Source organism: Lepidochelys olivacea (assembly GCF_965140295.1).
Source record: "Lepidochelys olivacea isolate rLepOli2 genome assembly, chromosome: 17".
NCBI lineage: Eukaryota > Metazoa > Chordata > Testudines > Cheloniidae > Lepidochelys > Lepidochelys olivacea.
Genome location: NC_140427.1, coordinates 12,190,711 through 12,198,084, shown reverse-complemented (window position 1 = coordinate 12,198,084; position 7,374 = coordinate 12,190,711).

The following is a 7,374-nucleotide window of genomic DNA, read 5'->3' as shown; positions in this document are numbered from 1 at the left end:
TGTTTATGTCAGTGCTAGGTTATGTCTGCTGCTAGCATTCCCAGGTACAAATTGTTACAGAAATCCATGTTGGGAACATTTCTTCTTTCTTACAGTGTTAATGCTTTAGATCAAGTGCTGCAATCGGAGTTGATGGCCTGATGTTTCTGGTTGCCGTGCTGGGCTTTCCCCAGACAGCCCAAAATGTTTGCCGGTGACCTCAACAGAGGATGTGGAAGGAGCAGCATTCAGACGTGGCAGCCTCAGGGTTTTCAGCCTGACTGGGTTGTGCAGACAGAGAGTAGTTCTCTCACCTGGGCTCGAACACCAACCCCAGTTCCTGTTTACACATGCTGACAGAGCCTGATTCTTTGGGGCTCAATGTGATGTCAGATGACCAGCTGGCACACAACTTTTGCTGTTCCTTCTCAGGAGCAAATCCAGTGCTCTGTTGTTTGAAATCCATCTTCTAGTACAGCCTTGGCCCTACCGTACTTTTATGCTCATGGAGCTACAGTAGTTCAAGATTCTTTTTGCTGGACACTGAATAGCTAATATTGCTTCCTACGGTCTAGGAGATCAGTGGGGTTTTTGGTGTGGAACCCCTGAATGGGGGAGGAAGTCTGCAAAAGTCCTAACGGTGCAGGACCATGGTAAATAGCTTGCTCTCATATAGGGCTTGCGCCTGCAAACAGTTATCTCTAGGTGAATATGCTTCCCATACAGCCCCACTGACTTCAGTCAGACTCTGTGTGGGAATGACTATAGATGGTATGCAGGATGGAGCCCTTAGTTAGCAAATGAGCATTCAACCCACAGGAGACTCTGTGAAGGAAGAGAAAATGTCTTTCCTGGTTGGCTGGTGGTTGTTTGTTTACAGCTAGGGAAAGGAGTAGGACAGTTTGTCTTTCTCCCTGCAAATAAATCACTGTAGAGGATGCACAAGTGAAGAAAAAAAGCATTCCAGTAGAAACAGATGGGAGTGGAATATGGATTCAGGGCTGAAACTGATTTCCCTCCAGAACAGAGAAGAATTCTTCTTTGACTATTGAGATATCAGATAGGTTTGAGCTTTGGATGAAATTCTAGGGCCTGTGTTATGCAGGAATTCTGACTAAATCATCAGAATGGGCCTTTCTGGTCTTAAAAAGTATGGGCCAGCTCCTCAGCTGGTGTGAATCAGCATAGTACCCTTGAATTCAGAGCAATGCCGATTCACACCAATGAGGATCTGGCCCCAAAAGAATCTATGAATCCAGAGCTGGATCACTCTTGATCAAGTTTTGGCAGTTTCAGATCTTGTGTTCCAGCATAGGCTCATCTCCGCTCTAAAGAGCGAAACCTCAGAATATGGCGAAAGCATTTGCTAAAGATTTTTTGCATCGGGGATGGGGGGTGGGAATCAGTTGCGGGAGGGAAAAGCCTACTGAATTGGCTCAAGAGTCTCATGTAAATGCAAGACCAAGTCCTAAAATCAAACCAGCCAGAGTGTGTCTTTTTTTGTTAAAATAATTGCAGACAAATTGCATCTTTAACAGATTAACTGTTGGTTTTTGAACATTCATGCTCACTATGGAAAGAGGAAAAGGAGTACTTGTGGCACCTTAGAGACTAACCAATTTATTTGAGCATAAGCGTTCGTGAGCTACAGCTCACTTCATAGGACGCATAAAGTGGAAAATACAGTGAGATTTATATAGACACAGACCATGAAAAAATGGGTGTTTATCATACACATTTAAGGAGAGTGATCACTTAAGATGAGCTATTACCAGCAGGAGAGTGGGGTGGGGTGGGGGGAAGAGAAAACCTTTTGAAGTGATCATCAAGGTGGGCCCTTTCCAGGAGTTAACAAGAACGTCTGAGGAACAGTGGGGGTGGGGGAGGAATAAACAAGGGGAAATAGTTTTACTTTGTATAATGACTCAACCACTCCCAGTCTCTATTCAAGCCTAAGTTAATTGTATCCAATTTGCAAATTAATTCCAATTCAGCAGTCTCTCCTGGGAGTCTGTTTTCAAAGTTTTTTTGTTGAAGAATAGTCACTTTTAGATCAGAAATCGAGTGGCCAGAGAGATTGAAATGTTCTCTGACTGGTTTTTGAATGTTAAAATTCTTGACCTCTGATTTGTGTCCATTTTTTCTTTTACGTAGAGACTGTCCAGTTTGGACAATGTACTTGGCAGAGGGGCATTGCTGGCACATGATGGCATATATCACATTATCAGAGGCTCGTTCACCTACACCTCTACCAGTGTGGCTGATGTGATTGGGCCCTATGATGTTGTCCCCTGAATAGATATGTGGGCACAGTTGGCAACGGGCTTTGTTGCAAAGATAGGTTCCTGGGTTAGTGGTTCTGTTGTGTCATGTGTGGTTGCTGATGAGTATTTGCTTCAGGTTGGGGGGCTGTCTGTAGGCAAGGACTGGCCTGTCTCCCAAGATTTGTGAGAGTGATGGGTCATCCTTCAGGATAGGTTGTAGATCCTTGATAATGCGTTGGAGAGGTTTTAGTTGGGGTCTGAAGGTGACTGATTATCAAGGATCTACAACCTATCCTGAAGGATGACCCATCACTCTCACAAATCTTGGGAGACAGGCCAGTCCTTGCCTACAGACAGCCCCCCAACCTGAAGCAAATACTCACCAGCAACCACACACCACACAACAGAACCACTAACCCAGGAACCTATCCTTGCAACAAAGCCCGTTGCCAACTGTGCCCACATATCTATTCAGGGGACAACATCATAGGGCCCAATCACATCAGCCACACTGGTAGAGGCGTAGGTGAACGAGCCTCTGATGATGTGATATATGCCATCATGTGCCAGCAATGCCCCTCTGCCAAGTACATTGTCCAAACTGGACAGTCTCTACGTAAAAGAAAAAATGGACACAAATCAGAGGTCAAGAATTTTAACATTCAAAAACCAGTCAGAGAACATTTCAATCTCTCTGGCCACTCGATTTCTGATCTAAAAGTGACTATTCTTCAACAAAAAAACTTTGAAAACAGACTCCCAGGAGAGACTGCTGAATTGGAATTAATTTGCAAATTGGATACAATTAACTTAGGCTTGAATAGAGACTGGGAGTGGTTGAGTCATTATACAAAGTAAAACTATTTCCCCTTGTTTATTCCTCCCCCACCCCCACTGTTCCTCAGACGTTCTTGTTAACTCCTGGAAAGGGCCCACCTTGATGATCACTTCAAAAGGTTTTCTCTCCCCCCCACCCCCACCCCACTCTCCTGCTGGTAATAGCTCATCTTAAGTGATCACTCTCCTTAAATGTGTATGATAAACACCCATTTTTTCATGGTCTGTGTCTATATAAATCTCACTGTATTTTCCACTTTATGCATCCGATGAAGTGAGCTGTAGCTCACGAAAGCTTATGCTCAAATGTGTTAGTCTCCAACGTACCCCAAGTCCTCCTTTTCTTTTTGCGAATACAGACTAACACAGCTGCTACTCTGAAAACTATGGAAAGAGGCGTGCAGTAGCAAATCCTCTAGGTTAGACCTGCACTGTGGGCCCCCTAAAGGTGGGGGTGGATTGTTTTGTAATGTACTCTAGTGTGTCTCAATAAAATGTGACTTTCCTACATTGTTCAATCTGATCCGTGCCATTGTAGCACCTTGATGTACTAGAACAATCCAATCTCCGGCTCATTACCTGACAACGGCCACTCCTGCAGCAACTGGTATAACACACCAGCAGAGCAATAAGCACCAACGTGCTGGAGAGATTGAAAACTCTCCCAGAGTATCCGTAGCAGCAGCACAGTGTGTGCCTGACGGTTTGGCTGCTTTCCCTGTTCAAAGCATTGTTTGAAGAAGCCCATGCAATGGACCACAGGGCATCATGCAGTGAGAAGGACTGCACAAAATAATTGGGGATTGTGGCCTGCCTCAGTTACATTTTTCCCTACTTCAATTGTATAGTCCTGGAAACTCCACTGCCCTGTTACATAACATTCTAATGGAATCTGATCCTGCTTGGTGTTAAAGTTCCATTTCTAAAGGATTAATGAAGGATTAATAGATTGTTATAGAGCCCAACCAGTCTATAGGTTATAAAACCATAACTTAAAACCACTCCTAACACCTTCTACTGATGTGCTTATAACCACTGATAACACATACTGCTCATGGCTGTAACATGAATATAACGTTAACTGTTTAGTAACCTTTGTATAAGTGGAACCCTAATACACAATCTGACCGAGCCTCTTTCTAATATTCTTTTTGCTGCTTATCATTAATGCAAGGTGCTGTTTACTGATATTGTTTCTTTAAAGTTTAGATTTATATACAAATAAAAATCAGTGACTATATCCAATTACTCTATATTACTTTTATATGGAATCTTTTTATCCAAGACTCTTGAAGTACATTGCAATCCTTAATAAAGCCTCAGGATACCTCTGTGGTAGGTAAGTATTATTATTACCTCTGTTTTACTTGTGAATAGGAGACTGTAGAGAAAGATGAAGTGATTAAGCCAAGGGTATTCGGCAAGTCAGTGGCAGAGCCAAGAATTGAATCCAGGTGTCCTGGCTTCCAATCCACTGTTCTAACCATTTCCACATTGCATTAGGGAGAAACAAAATATTAATGAAAAGTTAAAGTTACTCAGTTAATTTTTTTTCAGTGTCTGGAAATGCAGACGTTAAAAGTCCCTCAGTAACAGTCACTCTACACCTATTCAGGCACTTTATTTTCCAAACTGACTCAAATGACTACTAAAAATTTCCTAAAATGTTTTAGGCAGCCATAAAAGTTTACCACCACTGTGTAAGAAAGTTATAACCACATGAAAATGGGGGAGGCGGGGAAGGAATGATAATGGACATAACACGCCTGATAAAATAAATAAAACTATCCCTAGCAATAATACTGTAATTTTTTTTAAATTTAGTTGGTGATTGTGTCATAATTTCAGTATTAAATCTATTTTTGTTCATCTGGGTTTCTTTGCTGCAATAAGTGAATAGTGGCCATTCATTACTCAATAAGGTCCTTTATATAGATCCTTGTCATAAGCAGCTGACCATTTATTTTACAAGTAAGAAGATGTTATCTTCCCCGTGTCTATTCACTTTATTTAACCATGAAAAATTGTTGCTTGGCCTTCTTTGCAATGTAGCTTTTCAATGAGTCAGACAGCAAGAGGTTTTCAAATAATACCTCATGCCAGAAATGTGACGTGTAGCTTCTAAAGAGCAGTGATTCTGTAGACAACCAGATTCTTGAAAAGTCAGGAGAGACTGAATGTTCCTTATAACAAAACAACCCTCCTGTGCCGAGTATTGAGAAATAATGGGTTTCAGTGACTTAATTAATATTTAGTGAGGCTGGTTGAACGTTTTCTGTCAATTTAAATGTGATGGGAAATTGAGTTTTCAGTCAAGTTATTACTTTGTATTGTTTAGTGTTGTTGTTCTTTTTGGTGTAGAAGGTGACTGTTTTCATTGAACATTTCTGATTATTCATTGGGAACCAAAAGCCATACTGATCTGAGTGAAAACCAAAAAAAGTTTGATTTTTTTTCATCTGGACATATTTTGTTTTTTCCCACTCACAAAAACTTTTAAAAAATGGCTTTCAGGTTTTTGATTAGAAGTCAAAATTTTCAGTAGAAAACAATTATTTTCACTGTGGTTGAAATCTTCCCTCCCTGCATTTTCTAACCAGCTCTAATATTTAAGTCAGAACGAGGGGGGATTTTCAAAATTGTTCATCTTTAGCCTAATCCTGTTCTTACTGAAATCAGTGGCTCATTGACATGAGTTAGGTCAGCGCTGAGTACTTTTGAAAATCTCAGCCTAGAAGACACAACATAGTGATCGAAATTTGGAACTGACTCAAGGTCTTTTGAAGGATGAATGGCCATGTGGCAAGAACAAGTCAAGTAGGCAGATTATCCGGGTGTGATTCTTTGCTCTGTCATTCCTGTGTGACCAAGTTGCAAAGGCCAATATTTTCAAAAGTGGCAACTGATTTTGGATGGCTCCATTTTGACACACCTCTCAAGATCTTGCTGGCACACAGGTGAATTTAAATCTAGCTCTGCAGAACTCCACCACAGGAATGCATCTCTATTTAAAAACTGGCCTGAAATTTTACAGCAGCTAGTGAGGTCTGTGTAGATTGTCACCATTCTCATCTTTTTGAGGAACATACAAAAAGTGGAAATTACAGAAGATTGATGTGAGGAAACCAAACCATAGTTTGAAGTCCCATTGCTACAGAAGGCAAAGTATCGGATGAGGTCCCTAAACAGTATTGGGATACACATGTCAACCACCTTTAGGCCACGCTTATTCGCATTATGTAGATGAGAATCTCTAGGTCCGCTTACTTTTTGTAAACTATTTATAGAGCATATTTAGTTGGGTCATTCTGTAACTAGCAGATTGCACAGAAATCAACTTTTTTTGGGTCATGACGATGTTTGAATAAAGTCCATCTGCAGAGAGCCTATTACAGCTGAGATAACTGAATCCGGCAAATTGTTAACTCATTAAGATATTAAAAGGATCTGCATGGTGGTGGGGCCTTTTTATGGAGTCTTCACTGCAGCTTGTTTATTATAAACTCACAGCGAGAATGCAGGAACTTCTAGATTGTTGCTTTGACTGCTAGACAACACTGCCCTTCCAGAGTTGGGACTAGAATCCAAGAACTCTGATGCCCAGTCCTGCTGCTTTAACCACCACAACCCATGCGCTTCTCTTTTCTTACCATTTCCCAGTGCAGACATCTGCCCAAAAAAAAATGCATGCACCCAAAATGAAAACTGATCTCATTCTGTATATGGACCTATTCCCTCTACTCTACCTTTCCTAAAATAGACACATTAAAGATTACATTTAGCTGCAACAAAATTATCAGTTTAACATGAATATTGGTTTAAGAACAGTCCCTAATTAGAACCACTCAATCCCACTATCTATGAATTAGAGATGGGAACTGTGCCACAGAGCTGGATGCCCCAGGCTGGTCTAGGAGAGGAGAGAGTGAACTTCATACCTATGTCTCTGCACCCTGAAGTAATTCAGAAAAGTGCTGACCCTGAGGGGAGATGGGGAGAACAGAGTTTGCCCTCTCAGGGGGCTGGGAGAGAGGAGGAATCTGCTCCTTCTTGCTTATTTTAATTCTCTGGATAAGTCTTTTTCTTGTTCTTGTTTCTCCACTTATAATAACCTCCCCCCAGGAGTTAAACCCTCCCCCATGTGAGTGGGTTCATATAGCATCCTTTGCTAATTTCCACCGTTATCTCTGTTGTTAGGAGGGATGGGCCCGAATCAAAAGCCCAGATCCAAATACCCTGAACTTTGTAGATATTGAATATGGATCCAAATTTCCCAGAAGAATAGATTCTCTCC